Raw genomic sequence first — 17,521 nt, forward strand, 5'->3', positions numbered from 1 at the left:
TAGCCAAGAGAATCCAACAGCACATTAAAAGGATCATACACCATGATCAAGTGGGGTTTATTCCAGGAATGCAAGGATTCTTTAATATGTGCAAATCAATCAACGTGATACACCATATTAACAAATCAAAGGAGAAAAACCATATGATCATCTCAATAGATGCAGAGAAAGCTTTCGACAATATTCAACACCCAGTTATGATAAAAACCCTGCAGAAAGTAGGCATAGAGGGAACTTTCCTCAATATAATAAAGGCCATATATGAGAAACCCACAGCCAGCATCGTCCTCAATGGTGAAAAACTGAAACCATTTCCACTAAGATCAGGAACAAGACAAGGTTGCCCACTCTCACCACTCTTATTCAACCTAGTTTTGGAAGTTTTAGCCACAGCAATCAGAGAAGAAAAGGAAATAAAAGGAATCCAAATGGGAAAAGAAGAAGTAAAGCTGTCACTGTTTGCAGATGACATGATACTATACATAGAGAATCCTAAAGATGCTACCAGAAAACTACTAGAGCTAATCAATGAATTTGGTAAAGTAGCAGGATACAAAATTAATGCACAGAAATCTCTGGCATTCCTATATACTAATGATGAAAAATCTGAAAGTGAAATCAAGAAAACACTCCCATTTACCATTGCAACAAAAAGAATAAAATATCTAGGAATAAACCTACCTAAGGAGACAAAACACCTGTATGCAGAAAATTATAAGACACTGATGAAAGAAATTAAAGATGATACAAATAGATGGAGAGATGTACCATGTTCTTGGATTGGAAGAATCAACATTGTGAAAATGACTCTACTACCCAAAGCAATCTACAGATTCAATGCAATCCCTCTCAAACTACCACTGGCATTTTTCACAGAACTAGAGCAAAAAATTTCACAATTTGTATGGAAACACAAAAGACCCCGAATAGCCAAAGCAATCTTGAGAACCAAAAATGGAGCTGGAGGAATCAGGCTCCCTGACTTCAGACTATACTACAAAGCTACAGTAATCAAGACAGTATGGTACTGGCACAAAAACAGAAAGATAGATCAATGGAACAGGATAGAAAGCCCAGAGATAAACCCACGGACATATGGTCACCTTATCTTTGATAAAGGAGGCAGGAATGTACAGTGGAGAAAGGACAGTCTCTTCAATAAGTGGTGCTGGGACAACTGGATAGGGACATGTAAAAGTATGAGATTAGATCATTCCCTAACACCATACACAAAAATAAGCTCAAAATGGATTAAAGACCTACATGTAAGGCCAGACACTATCAAACTCTTAGAGGAAAACATAGGCAGAACACTCTATGACATAAATCACAGCAAGATCCTTTTTGACCCCCCCTCCTAGAGAAATGGAAATAAAGACAAAAATAAACACATGGGACCTAATGAAACTTCAAAGCTTTTGCACAGCAAAGAAAACCATAAACAAGACCAAAAGAGAACCCTCAGAATGGGAGAAAATATTTACAAATGAAGCAACTGACAAAGGATTAATCTCCAAAATTTATAAGCAGCTCATGCAGCTCAATAACAAAAAAACAAAAAACCCAATCCAAAAATGGGCAGAAGACCTAAATAGACATTTCTCCACAGAAGATATACAGACTGCCAACAAACACATGAAAGGATGCTCAACATCTTTACTCATTAGAGAAATGCAAATCAAAACTACAATGAGATATCATCTCACACCAGTCAGAATTTCCATCATCAAAAAATCTAGAAACAATAAATGCTGGAGAGGGTGTGGGAAAAAAGGAACACTCTTGCACTGCTGGTGGGAATGTGAATTGGTACAGCCACTATGGAGAACGGTATGGAGGTTCCTTAAAAACCTACAAATAGAACTACCATATGACCCAGCAATCCCACTACTGGGCATATACCCTGAGAAAACCATAATTCAAAAAGAGACATGTACCAAAATGTTCATAGCAGCCCTATTTACAATAGCCCGGAGATGGAAACAACCTAAGTGTCCATCATCAGATGAATGGGTAAAGAAGATGTGGCACATATATACAATGGAATATTACTCAGCTATAAAAAGAAATGAAATTGAGCTATTTGTAATGAGGTGGATGGACCTAGAGTCTGTCATACAGAGTGAAGTAAGTCAGAAAGAGAAAGGCAAATACTGTATGCTGACACATATATATGGAATTAAGGAAAAAAATATCATGAAGAACATAGGGGTAAGACAGGAATAAAGACACAGACCTACTTGAGAATGGACTTGAGGATATGGGGAGGGGGAAGGGTAAGCTGTGACAAAGTGAAAGAGCGGCATGGACATATATACACTACCAAACGTAAGGTAGATAGCTAGTGGGAAGCAGCCGCATAACACAGGGAGATCAGCTCGGTGCTTTGTGACCACCTGGAGGGGTGGGATAGAGAGGGTGGGAGGGAGACACAAAAGGGAGGGGATATGGGAACATATGTATATGTATAACTGATTAAATTTGTTATAAAGCAAAAAATAAAAAATAATAAAAAATAAAAAATAAAATAAAACTCCCCATATTTCAACTTACCAACTAATGAAACATAGGCAGCAATACTTGACTCACAGATTATCGTGAGGATCAAATGTTGTAAAATATATAAAAGTTTCTGGAATTCTTCGTATAAAATTAATTATTAGTTCCTGAACGTGTTTCTCTCTTTCAATTGTTTAACATAGATTTTTGCAACCGAAGATGTGGTAAAATAAGGTAAAGACTGAAAAGGGAAAGAGAAAGAAAAGAAAGGAAAGAAGGGGAGGGAGGGAGAAGGGAGAGAGACAGAGAATGAGAGAAAGAGAAAGAATGAAAGGAAGGAAGGAAAGAAGGAAATTAATGAATGAAATAGCACACTGTCAGTGAGCTAGCAGCTAATAGTACCTGACATGTAATAGGTGAAAAATACATATATTAAGTACTAGAAAGAGAGAAACAATGTCTTGCTTAGACAGTCTTAGAACTAAACTCATTGTGTCCCCTTAGAGATACTTCACCATCTGTGAAGTGCCTGTCTCCAGAGTCTTAACTCTGCAGGGTCCCTTCTCTGAGCTCCCGAGGTACCAGTTAGGCAGCTCCCCTCTTTAGATGTTTGTCTCAGTTCTGAGAAATCCCTCCTTGATGCTTCTAGATTTTCATATCTTCACCTTATTCTCTTTCATCCCATCACCACTCTAGTGAGGGAGGCAGGAGTGGAGAGATGTGTTGCTTCCTGCAAGTACTATCTGAATTATCCCAATTTTCCTTTTTGTGTGTGTGTTTTGTTTTGTTTTTTTCATGTCACCAGATGTTTTAATGAATGTCTTATCTTAGATTCTCTCTGTTGAAATACATAATACAATTCCTATTTTTCTGACTGAACCTTAACTCGTACCCTAACTCATCAGCCTAAATTATCTTTACCTGAGAGGGTGGCAATAGTTGCTTCAATGTCTTTCAAGCCACTGGTCTCACTCCTTTCCCAAAAAGTCTCCAGAGGCTGCCACTGATCTCTTGGAAATTCATTTCTATCCATATTACTCAATGTCTTTAATTCCTTCCGTGGAACATCAAGGCCATGTCTATGTTTCTTTGCCTTCTTTTAGCGTATAACTTTCACTTAGGCTCAGCAATTTTTATTTTCTGCGCAGGGCCACATTGTATTTGATGCCTTGAGGACCATATGAGTAGTCCATCTCAACTACTTACCTCTGCTTTTATAATAAGAAAGCAGCCATAGACAATACTGAAAAAATGGGTGAGGTGCATTCCAATAAAAACTGATGGTGGGCTGGATTTGGCCAATGCAGTGTAGTCGTCTGACCCCTGCTCTAACAAAAGTGTAAAATAATATTCAGTTCCTTTAACATGCTATTCTACTTCATATTTCTGGTTTTATTCACATATCTAATCCTCTAAAATCAATAAATAATAATAATAAATAAAATATGTATTTTTTTAAATTTTTGTTTGGCTGGTGAACCAAACAAACATCTTTTAGAAAATCATCAAAATTCCATTTAAAGAATTATCTCTGAAATGAATGCTTGTTACCATACATTTTATGGGGGATCTTCTTCATCAGTATGTTCTTTATTTTCTTGCTTTACCTTGTAATTACCTCTTTTAATACATATAATAATTTATTGGATATATGCATATCACTTCCCTTTTAAGTGATGTAAGTTCCTTTAGGGAAGGGAGATTTTATCTTTTAAATTCTGCTTTTATCATGGGCTTTTGGAAATTGTTTTGTTTGTGGAAAGATTGAATGTATACATGAATGAATAAAATATGCATCATGCCTTTCCCAAAGCGTGCTCTTCCTGGTTTGCATTTTTGGAGGAAAAGTTGTTTCCACTTGAGACTCAGGTGACAAAAGACAAATAAAAACAAAAATACTTGCCTGTGATTACCTCTTTTTTTTTTTTTGCTACATAATCTTTACTAAATTTTGAAGCTGCAGGGTGCCTCATTAAGAGAGACAACAAATTTATCACCAAGATTTTGAAAGAAGAAATAATGGAGATAATCTGAAAGCATTTTCTTTTTAATACAGACTTGCTATTTCAAAATAAAGAGATGATTTAAAAATAGGACCCTTAAAACCAATGGAGACCATACAGTAACATATTATCTTCATCACATTAAGATCCCAAATTTAAGGCTATCGTTTTAAAAAGAAAATGCTGCCAATAGGATGTTTACCCTTTTTTAATAGTGTTTTCTGCCTGCATCCAATAATCCGTCAATTATCCATCATAAGTTTCTCTATTTTATTCCTATGTTGCCAAAAATTTCTGTGACTAAATTTACTCATTGATTTTGGGACAGTAATAGTGAAGTGTCATCACTAACAAATTAACAACAAAACTAAACCAAAACTAAGATCACCTTATACCATTAACACGGTTTATAATACCCAATCTTGCATTTTCCTTAGTGATGAAATATCTCATATTTTCTTTTTGCCTTTTTTCTGCCAGATGTATCAACCTCAAATATCATGCTGGTGCTTTTCACAGCGGTTAGGTCATACCTGTCATTGACAAAGAAATCCTGGGGAAAAAGTAAAACATATCAGGGGAAAACTAAAAAAGTAACCAAAAACTCTGTCAAAATATTCAGGTTTGTAACAGGTAGTAGTTCTTATGAAAACAGATTCCAGGATGGAAAAAAAAAAAAGGCAAACACTGAATGACTAGTCTGAATATTTCAAAGTGAACCAAAAAGCCACAGATGTTTCCAGGTTTATGTTTGAAAATCTGGAAAGGTGAATGATTTATATATTTTCATTTTTATGATGGGGATAGTGAAGTGAATTGTTCTGTAAGTAACAAGTCATGAGATGTTGAAACATATGTTGAAAAGCTCAGTGACTTGAATGCTGAAATTGGCTACTCTGCTTTGTCTTCACAGCTAAGCATATTTTATTTCTAGTTCAGAGATTTCTGTTGCTTTAATACAATTTTTATTACTTTTCGGAGAAAATGGAGAGCTGACAGATAACTTTGACTACTTTAGGTATAGAGAAGAAATTTAGGAATTGTTCTTAGTTGAAAAGATCAGGCATACAGAAAAAATTAAGTCAATAATATATTATTAAAATATGCTTTTGGAAAATCTATATAAAGTACTTCTAAGGAAAGGCAAATAGAATACAATGAAAATTCTTCATATTTTCCTCTTTTCTGTATCCATAGTCTACAATCTTAATAAAATTCTTAAACTCACATTCCTGACAATTGCTATATCAGAATATTATTTTTAATGTATTCATTGTGAATCATGTTATTGACCAATAAGTATTGTTGAACTTTATAATCATTAAAATGATTAATACTTCTTTGAATATGTTTCAAAAGGTGCTTCTATTAATTTAATACATTCATCTAAATTTTAGAATTGCTTTTTCTTACTTTTCTTTTTTAGAGTTTTCCTTCCTTGTCTCTTTCCCTCAGACCCAAGATATCACAAAATGGGCCCGCTACTTACATGATCACTGCACAGTTCTTTCAGACACACCTAAAAATGTCTAATTTATAAGACAGTCTTTGAAACGAGTAATAACCCTAACCTTAACGTTCAGCTTAATATTTACAGAAGAAAATTCATGAGCAAATATACACTAGTTATTTGGTATGGTTAATTTTACAGAAGCTTACTGTTCTCAGTAGGGGATATGCAAATATGCCAAAATCTACCAGGAGTCTGTCTTCAGTCTCTTCTCACTAAATGCTATTCCTAATTTTAAATACAATGTATTAAATTCCCACTTGTCCCAGTGAGAGTCCAGTTATGAGATATAAATCACATCAGTTATTTTAACAGAAGAAATTAATATAAATAATTTGCAAACTAGATATAAAGCTGTTAACTAGGTAACTCAAGGGGCAAATCAAAAGCATGAAGGTATCAGGGAAGCAGCAATAGCAGTAAGAAGCTCCCTACTTGGACCTAAAATCCCAAATGCTTCATAAATGGAAAATTGTCAGCAATCTTTAGCTCACTTTGTAATGGTTCTACCCTTTCTGAAAGGTAGCTTATCCAGAGATCTCTAACATCTTTAGATATAAATATATATTAAATTTATCCAGATTTTTTCTAGTGGATGCAGCAGAAGCATTAGCCTACTATGATCTATTACATTCTAGAAATGGAAGTCTCTGAAATATATTTCATTAAATTGACAGTGTTACTTAATATGCTTAGGCTAAGTCAGTTATAATTATTTTAACATTGCCGGTAGTACTTATCAAGTGAAATCACATTTTTAGGAAATTTTGAATACTCCAACCTAGCTTTCTGTATATGGAACTAGGTTTTCTTTTAAAACAGATATTTTCCAAAACAGATATTTGGTAGAATAGGTATGTCCATGTATAAGATTCTAGATATAGATACTAGATCAATAGATAGATCTCTGACATACATTTATATATTAACTAAAAATGTTATTATAGTAAAATAAGATATGGATTTTAAACTATTCCTGTGTAGACTACTGTGCTGTGAACCAGATTTCAAACGTTACTTTTCAACAACAAACAATGAATTTTATAAGGTATAAAACTGACATTAGAAATATATTATCATATATAAAAACCCATTAAATTCTGTGATCTTGACTCAAAAACATCAAACATTAAGGACTATGTAAAACTGTTGATTCATCTGTGATATGATAGGATATCATATATCATATATCACTTTGAGGAATGTGTTTTTTTTTTCTCGGAAACTCTCCTAATTTTGTCTCTTAGCATACAGCAAGTATACTTACCAAAATAGTTTGTATATTAAATATGTTTCTGGTCACATACACTTATATTAACTCTGTGTTTCATTCCGTACATTTTTTCTAGTCTCCAAAACAATATATCTAACTGACAAATATATACCAGTATTTCAATATCTCAAAGGCATGTAAAATGCAGCAATTTCAAAATCATACTCTCTCCTTTCCTTGTTCCACTTAATACTCCATTTTTCACAGGATAAATGCAGAAATTCATAGTATGCCATATAATGCCTCCGTCAGCTGATTCTTGATGCCCTTCCCCCGCCTCATTACCCATCACCCATTCTTTTGTGATATCCACACTGACAGTTTTTCAAGTGTACCTTATTATGGCTGACTCAAATGCTCTGCACTTTCTAATTCATCTGCCTGGATTGTCACCATGCCCACACACACACCATTTCCCTAGTTCATCATGTTTCCATAGAGATGCTTTTCATGTCTTCAAAGGATAGGACCTGTCTCTTTGTTAAGTGCTAATTTGATATAGGCAGGTACACATTGCACTTAGTAATAATAGTTTTTTGATTTTTAAAACCTTCATCTGTTTCCTCTATTAAGCTGAACTTTTTGTGAAAGTAGGTACACTATTTTTGTTTTGCTGTTATTATTTTCTTTTTACCATTGTCTAGAACAATGCCTGACACATCATAGACACTCAGTGGACATTTGTTGAAGGAAGAAACAAAGGGAGGGGGGAAGGGAGGGAGGGAGGGAGGAATGGATTAGTGAATTACCAATGAATTTTTTTTTTACTGGAAAACATCCCAAATTTGGAATCGTATTAAAATAATTTCAAACTCAGCCTCCAATATGAAGAAACTGTAACTTGAAATGTTGTGTCATTTTTTTTTTTATCTATAATGAGTAAAGTACAATGTTCTAAGGAACATTAAATGAAATAGTATATGTAAAGAATGGATGGCAAGCCATATTCTAGTTAGGCATTCTGAAGAAAGTAAAATTCCTCTCCCCCTAAATAACAATAAAATAACTAAATTTGTGATGGTTTTCTGAATGTTTCACAATGTCCAAATGTTTGCCATCTGTAACACAAATACTTTTTTTTAAAGCACTGTTTTATTGAGATAAAATTCACATAACCTCACAATTCTCCTATTTAAAATATACAACTCCATGGTTTTTAGTGTATTCACAGAGTTGTTCAGCCATCACCACATCAATTTTAGAACATTCTCATTACCCGCCCTCCCCACAAAAAAACATACTCATTAGCAGTCACTCCCTTTCTCCTCTCTACCCACCTTCTGCAAGCCACTAATCTACTCTCTATCACTATAGATCTGCCTACTAGGACATTTCAAGCAAATGCAACCATACCATATATGGTCTTTTGTGACTAGCTTCTTTCACTTAGCATAATGTTTTTAAAGTTTATCCATGTTGTAGCAAGTGTCAATATTTCATTTCTTTTTATTACCAAATAATATTTTATTGTATGAGAATGTAAAATGATGCAGCTGCTTTGGAAAACAGTCTAGTGCTTCCTCAAAAGTTTAAACATAGAGTAACTATATGACTCAGCAGTTCCACTCCTAGGTATATACCCAAGAGAAATAAAAACATGTATCCACACAAAAACTTGAACATGAATGTCCACAGCAACATATTTATAATAGACAAAAATTAGAAACATCCCAAATGTCCATCAACTGATGAATGGATAAAAAATATGGTATATTCATACAAATACTTTTGATATATATTCATAGTTTTGCCATCAGATTTCCTAACATGTTGTAAATCTTTAGAAATTTGGAAATATGATTTGATCTACAAATTTAAAGCTCATTTTTAAAATTCCAATAAGGAAATGAACTGTTTCAAGGTGGATTACATTAATGTAACATACTTGAAGTTTCTTAAAATATGTGTCATTAAAGGAAAAACAATATAGCATTTAATACTTACAACATATTTATATATTGTTATAGACTAAAAATTTGTGTCACCTCAAAATTCATGTTGGAACTTAATATCCAATGTGATGACATTTGAAGGTGGAACCTTTGGAAGGTGATTAAGTCATGAGGGTGGAGCCCTCAAAAATGGGATTAGCACCCTTGCAAAAGAGATCTCAAAGACTCCCCCTTCACCATAGGAGCACACAGAAAGAAGATGGCAGTCTATGAACCAGTGAGCCAGCCCGCAGCAGACACAATGTGCCAGCACCTTGATTTTGGACTTCTCAGCCTCTGTGAAAAATAAGTTTCTGTTATTAATAAGCTAATCAGTCTTTGGTATTCTGTTATATCAACCCAGATAGACTGAGATATATATCTCTCCAAGATACATAAATGAATTTTAACTATTTACCTTCACATGCACATATATGTTTGCTTCTACACAGGTCATACAACTACATTTTCTGTAAACAAAACTTACATCAGTAAGAACTGTACTTAGATATTGATCATAGATCTCATTTGCCGATGAGTAAAAACATCTTTTATAAATACTTTCTCATATATACTTTTAAAAAAATATTTATCAATGAAATATTTTAAAATATGAGGTAATTCTTCTTATAGTTTATATATACATACATAAGTATAGTTATACTTATAGAAAGGTAGATATCAAAATTAGTATCTATTTATATATTTCCTCTTCTAGGGCAGCCCTGCTTAAGACAAAATTTACTTAGAATGTTGCAATTTCTCTCTATAAAGTAGATTTTGTATATTGTTATTAAAACCTTAGTCCAGGGCTTCCCTGGTGGTGCAGTGGTTGAGACTTCGCCTGTCGATGCAAGGGACACGGGTTCGTGTCCCGGTCTGGGAAGATCCCACATGCCATGGAGCGGCTGGGCCCATGAGCCACGGCCACTGAGCCTGCGCGTCCGGAGCCTGTGCTCCGCAACGGGAGAGGCCACAACAGTGAGAGGCCCGCATACCACAAAAAAAAAATAAAATAAAAAATAAAAAATAAAACCTTGGTCCATCACACTGTAAAAATCATTTTAGATTGAATAAAGAAATTTAGCATTTTTTAGAGATTTTTCATAACAAGTTATTTATATGAAAATAGCAATTATAAAATCAGTCCTTAAAAAACTAAAATATGCTTCATAAGAGTATCCAATTCCACTGTCACATTTAATCTAATTAGTATGTTTAGATTTTTTTTGTCTGATTTTGAATGCAGTGTCCTATATTAGCAGAATGTTCTTTTTTGTAATAATCATGGTCAGTCGACAAAATTGCTATGATGTTAATGAATGGCAAATGGGACTGTCAAGGATCCCAATGAGACTTCTTTTTCCTTTTCCCTATAAAACTGATCAAATAATTGGTGTACCAGATTGAACTATGTGAAGATGTGTTTATATTCAGGTGCTTAGAGACCCATAAATAGTCACTGCTCTGTAATCATAACTGAAACTCTAAGAGTCTATGGAAACTGACTGGGTCATTGTATAACTGGTAAAGTAGGGTATATATTTCCTCACTTGGACTCCTGAAGTCTGTTCAATACATCTGCAGAAAACTTTTTACTATCTCATCCATATTACCATTCTTTACTTTTTTCTTTTTATTTTCTATAGACATATTTAAGAATATTATGGAAATTAGAAAAAAAATAATAAATACTTTCCCACCTTTTTGTTTCTATCTCATCTTTGTCTCTATGTAGGTATACTTTATATTACTTAAGATACCAGTGGATGTATTATTTAGAATTACAGTTATTTGTGTTGAAGTTGTCTGTCCATTTCCCCATGGATCCTGTTGCCATTTTCATGCACACTGGGTCCCTATGTACTTTTAGTACCAATGGTAACAACTGTGTATCTCTTTGTTAGAAGACTGGCCTCAAACTTTCAGAGTACATATTTCCTGAATGTATGTAAATATGGAAAAGCTTTTATATTACATCCCTTCCACAAACATTTCTTAACAAGTATCTGATTAAGCTGGGGATATAAATACCCAGCTCTATTGCCCTTAATCAGGATCACCTGGGCATACAATCTACACTTTCTCCAGAGTTCCCCTCCAGGGTTGAGCGAAATTTACCCACCATGGGTCTTTGTGGGATATCACATACTTTGCTGACCTTCTTGGTTTTATTTTCGTACTTTCTTCCCAGGTTTTCCTATGAACTCTTCTTAACAAATCACTCCCAAATCTTCCTTTTAGAAATTGCTTCTGAGGAAACTAATCTAAAATAAGGCATAAGTTACAACAACAACAACAACAACAACAAACTATGTAAAACAATTTTTAGTGGAGGTGGTTCACAAAAGGTTTCTGGATCAGAATTTGTCAACAGTGGAACCTAAGGCAGATTTAAAAGGCAGAGTGAAGCAGCCACGGTTACTCTCAACATCACAATAGTCAAATGTGATGATGAACAAATTTAAAGATATCTGGCAAGTTGCTGCCTGACAGCAATCTCCTCTGCTCCTCTTCTAGCTCTTATTTCTAACTGCCAGCCCAGTTGACCACAGCAAACCTAGGACCACCCCCAGGAGCTGGACTGTAAACTGCAGAAGTGGTAGCTACAGAAGGTCAGTGGCTTCCTATAGACCTTCCCATGAGTTTCCCTTTTCCACTTTGGTACCTGAGAGAGGCTGGCTTCTCTGACTGACTTCTTAGTGTCTCCTTCTCTGATCCATCCGTTCTTCCTACCTTCACTTCTGCAAATCTCACAATTGTGCCAGATCTAATTGTTCCTTTGATTCTTTATCTATAACTTTCATTGTGACTTATACATAGTGGCAAACACTTAATGGTCAACACATAAATATTTGATGAATATGTGGATGGTGATTTCACTGAAAGAGATCATTTACTAAGTGACTGGGAAATTCTCTCTCCCAAATATTAAGTATTTCCTTTTCACTGATATAATTAAGTTCAGCCATAAGCTGTGAAGTTATTTCACTAAACTTATGGATCCTTATGAGGTTTAGAATTCAAAGCAATTATTTTGTGAATTTATAAAAGAAACAAAATGAAGACATAGGAATAGAATATTCACATCCCCAATTGATACTTTAAAATTGATCAAGTGCTAAATGTACCAACCATTGCCTGTTTAATTGGAGCATAGATAAATGTGTTCAAAGAAAACATGATTCAGTGTCTCTGCAAATACACTGGACCATATTGAACATTCTTTTTTCTTGCTAACAAAATAAAGACATTTCTAAATAAGCATCAGAAAACATTAAGTAAGTAATTTGTGATCAAAAATGTGAAATTTTATATATTACATCTCAAAACTAAGCCTTGAAAAATAGCAGTGTTTAGGTGCTGCATGTGTGCAGAAAGATGCAAAGTATCACTTGTTTTATTCAACACTACAATGAAAAAATTTAATAGGTGTCACTAGGAATTATGTCAGTTAAGTAGCGATGATGTTTAACCATGGGAAAGGGAAAATAAATAATGAGAGTTGAATTCTAAGATTTATTATATATGTAAGAAACCATTCAATGCAATAAAAACTCATGAAAATTAATATTTTCAAGCTAAATTATTACAGCAAATTATTTATATGTCACTTGTTAATGCTGCTCTCATTATTCACTCTCAAGGTGCTGAATAAATTTTAGTGGAAGCATGAACGTTATCTTCAATTCAAGCTAGTCTTTATTCTGCTATTTCAATTGGACTGACAATTTTTTCTCCTACTCTGCTCTTCCCCCAATAATGTTCTTTCTATTTTTTGGTGGGGGAGGAAAATGAACTATGGTGTGATTACATTATAAAATATAAGTAATCTATAGGAAGTAAGGATTACATGAGTTAAGCAATGTTTAATAACATCTTTCACACTAAGTAAATTATGGAAAATACCATCTCTAGTATCTATTAGCTGCGTGATCCTACCTCCATTTCTCCTCTCTGAGATGTGTTTCCACAGCTGTAAAAAGGGAGAAGCTATCCACCAAGTCTACTTTATCAAATACACTTGAAGTTCAGTAGAATTAATGAATGTACAAATGTGCTTTGTAAACCTTAATATAGTGCATGGCTGAAAAAACAAACAAAAAATACTGTGAATTATGCAGAGTATGTATTTTAATTAGCTCTTCTTTGAAGCACATCTCAAGATTACTTTCATAGCAACATTGAGACTGGTGTTTGACCAAACAGTTGCTTAACTATGGCCCAGTTGACATATAAGATCAGCCATCAGAGTAAGCCTTAAATAAATGGAAGATATTTGCCACAACATGAAAAGGTATGTATATTATTAATATAAAGAATCTACTCAGAAATAAAAGCTTTCTCACACAGAAAAGGAAAATTCAAACGGTCATTCAACATAAGGAAACATTGTACGTGTCGCCAATGTTGCAGGCTAATAAAAACATAAAAACAAACAAAAAAACAAAATTCTTCTTTAAAAATGATAGATATATTTGGATAACAGCTTGGTGGCTTCTTAAAAAAACTAAACGTACTCTTAACACATGATCCAACATTTGTGCTCCTTGGTATTTACCCAAAGGAGTCAAAAATGTATGTCTATACAAAAACCTACACAGTGATATTTATGACAGCTTTATTCATAATTGCCAACATTTACAAGCAATCAAGATGTCCTTCAGTAGGTGAATGGATAAATAAACCGTGGCACATCCGACAATGGAATACTCAGCACTAAATAGAAGTGAGCTATCAATTCATGTAAAGATGTGGATGGACTTTAAATGTATAAATATTACTAAGTGAAAAAAGCCAATCTGAAAAGGCACATACTGTGTGTGTCTGACTATAAGAACTTCTGGAAAAGGCAAAATTAAGGAGGCAGTAAAAAAACAATCAGTGGTTGCCAAGGTTGGAGTAGGGGGAAGGGTGAATATGGCAGAGCATAGAAGATTGTTAAGGCAATAAAAATACTCTCTGTATAAAACTAGAATGATAGACGGATGTCATTACACATTTGTCCAAACCCATAGAATGTATGAAACTGAGAGTGAACTCTTATGTAAACTATGGACTTCGGGTGATTAAGATGTGTCAGTGTAGGTTCATCTATTGCAACAAAGGTACCTCTCTGGTAGGGGGTGTTGATAATTAGAGAGGCAATGCATTGTAGGGACAGGGGCAATATGGGAAATCTCTGTAACTTTGTCTTAATTTTGCTATGAACCTAAAACTACTCTAAAAAAATCTTTAAAACTTTGACAGATATTGTCCTTTGTAAAAACTGTACTGCAGGAATTAAGATGGGTGAAACTGTCACCCAGGAGTTAGGGAACATCAACCAGTCTATTTATATCTCAAAATTAGATAATTTTTGTAATGCATGGGTATTATCTACGATCCCTTCCATGAATGGTTTTGCGATCAATAAAGTGGAGAGACCTCAGGATAACCCAACTGGCAGAGAAGACCTCTGGACACTCAGGGGAGAAGTTGGAAACTGTAGCAAAGCTAAACTTTTTGAGAAATTTTAAAAGGCAATATGGAGCTATTTGGAGACTGTGGAGGTCTGCTGGGAACAAGACTTCTAAAACGACAAATTTGCCTGAAAGGCTGTGGTCCAAGGCCATTTTTGCCGGCTATAAGCAGGGTTTCTGGAACCAGAGGGAGCAAACAGCTCTTCTTAAAACTGAATGTATTTATACTAGAGATGAAACTGACTTCTATCTAGGCAAGAGATATGTTTATGTGTACAAAGAATAACACAGTAACTCCTGGTGGAAAACCTAACAAAACCAGAGTAATCTGGGGAAAGGTAACTCACACTCATGGAAACAGTGGCATGGTTCGTGCAAAATTCTGAAGGAACCTTTCTGCTAAGGCCATTGGACACAGAATCTGCATGATGCTGTACCCTTCAAGGATTTAAACTTATTGAAAAGTACATAAATAAAAGTCTGGTTTGGTAAAAAAAACAAAGAGGCAATTTGGAAATATTACTAAACATATATTTTTTAAAGTTCACAATATCTATCCAATGAAAACATATAGAATCTATAAAGAACTCAGGCTGATTGTTTAAGATATGAAAACAGTAAGAATCAATTTGTCAACTGACACTTTAACTTTTAGAATATGGGACAAGTAATACTGTCTCCTATATAAAGGCATCCACATTCTTGAACTCTAGCACTGAAATAAATATAAATTTAAATTACATTTCCTTAGGAAATTAGGAAAATACAAGTTTCTAAACTACATTATTTACATTAGTCCTCACATTTTGCATCTTAAACTTAAAAGACTAAGATGTGAGAAGGAGTTTCTTTTATAGTGCTATTAGAACTCTACTAAGGAAGAAAGGGAAGAAGGAAAAAGGGAAATTTTGTTTGACCTTGAGAGTTTTCATATTTTTCAAAGTAAAGGATATGTTTATGAAATTTGTGAAATTACTCTAAAACATTTTTCGCTTTTGGAATTAAAATATAATTTGTGTCATATGTGTCATTTTTTTATCAGCAAATTTGGAACTTATTATCTCTACTCTTAAAGATTAATATTAAATGAAGATTCATGTCTGAAAACTGTGGCTACTGTTTTACATATTAAATGTGCCAGTACCAGAGCTGGAGAGTGAAGTAAATGGAAAATGCCAGTTTCTAGCCAGGAAATTAAAATAAAAGAAGAAAAAAAGTAGCACCAGCACGTAGACCCTTAAATCAGTGCTGTCAGGAATGTGACGGAACACTTTTCTCTCTCCTCGGGGCTTTGGTTTGCAGATGCATTTGTGTCAGAAGGTTTCACTTAAGTAAGGAAAGAAGTGAAGTTGGAGCACAAAAAAACAGGGTTCAGTTTAACAGCTAGAGTTTGAATGAATGAGAAAAGTTCTGGTCTATCTTTCATTAGATTCATCACTTAATTATGATTTCTCTTTATCTGAGGGGTCATGTTTAACCCTCTGAACATTTTTAAACTATATTCTTTAAAATATAACTAAAAATCCTGTTTCAATCAGGATGAAAAAATATGTATTTCTCCAGAATCTACTTAATGTGGTTGAGCACAATCTCCTGTTAAAAGTCCCCAAGTCAAAATTAATGGAATTGACATATTTTTAGAAATATCTTCCAAATCACTTTGTCTTTATCATATCAGAAAGGCATTTACCTCCACATATTATGTGTGTGTGTGTGTGTGTGTGTGTGTGTGTGTGTGTGTGTGTGTGTATATATAAAATTCAAGACCAACAAGCTATAGGGCTTAAGGGGGATTTGAAATTTTTAGAACGTAGGGTAGTCACGAAACCTTGCCAGAAACTCAAAATAGTGAATATAGTTTATGATCATAGTGAAACACACCACAATTCACTTAAAATGGAAGGAATTCCAATGGTCTGTCACAGAGGGAACAGAATTCAATACACACAAAAACCACACCCAAACTATCTCACATTTAATAACAAGAAGTCAGTTTTGAAATGTTTCACATGTGGCAGTTTTGACCCCTTGGCCACAAGTTTCTCTATTTCTGTATTCCTGACTTACTTTCCTTCACTATTTCTACACTCATCTTCCTTTCTTCTTCACTTGCCAGGTACCATTACCTTTTTCCCTTACATTTTTAACATTTTTGTTCTGAAGATTGGTTTCTTGTTTACTTTGCCTAGGCTACACATTCCAGCTCAAAAGTATCAAAATGTAGTGACAAAGACACTCTAAAAAAATTCTATTTATAAAGGGATATTTTTATTCTCTTATCTTTCTCTCTCTCTCTTTTTTTAAAACACGTTTTTCTTCTTATTTTACTGGGTCATAGAAATTAAAATACATAGGGTATTTGCTCAAGAGATATTTGTTGGGCAATCATATATCTATAATCTTATTTTGTTGATATATATATATATATATATATATATATATATATATATATATATATATATATATATATATATATATATATCAACAAAATTCCCTTGACAGAGGAGAGGATTTGAGAAAGTATGAGTACATGAAGTAAATATTTTTCTTTGAAAAGCCTCCTACTTTATTTACAAAATTATCTCCTCCTTTTGTGTTAGATAAATAAATCTCATGCTCAAAATTTTTGAAAAAGTCAAAGTTTCATATATTTAAAAACTACCACTGGCTTTAGCCTATGAAAATAGTGAAAAATTCTATCTCTTTAGAAAATTATTTATTCAACAGTCCAACATTTGAGAAAAATAAAAACTTCTGGAAAAGTTTTGTGAGGGATACAGAAGGAAGATCTACTATATTTGTGATGGGTGTCTATTTCAGCAAATCATAGTCTTTGCCTAGTG

The 17,521-nt window shown here is 33.9% G+C and overlaps 1 pseudogene; it reads left to right on the plus strand.

The window, feature by feature from the left end:
- Positions 1 to 14,613: 14,613 nt before the first annotated feature.
- Positions 14,614 to 15,130, plus strand: LOC132488025 (large ribosomal subunit protein eL33-like; annotated as a pseudogene).
- The last annotated feature ends 2,391 nt before the right edge of the window (positions 15,131 to 17,521 follow it).

This window comes from Mesoplodon densirostris, chromosome 4, assembly GCF_025265405.1.
Source record: "Mesoplodon densirostris isolate mMesDen1 chromosome 4, mMesDen1 primary haplotype, whole genome shotgun sequence".
In the NCBI taxonomy this organism is placed as follows: Eukaryota; Metazoa; Chordata; class Mammalia; order Artiodactyla; family Ziphiidae; genus Mesoplodon; species Mesoplodon densirostris.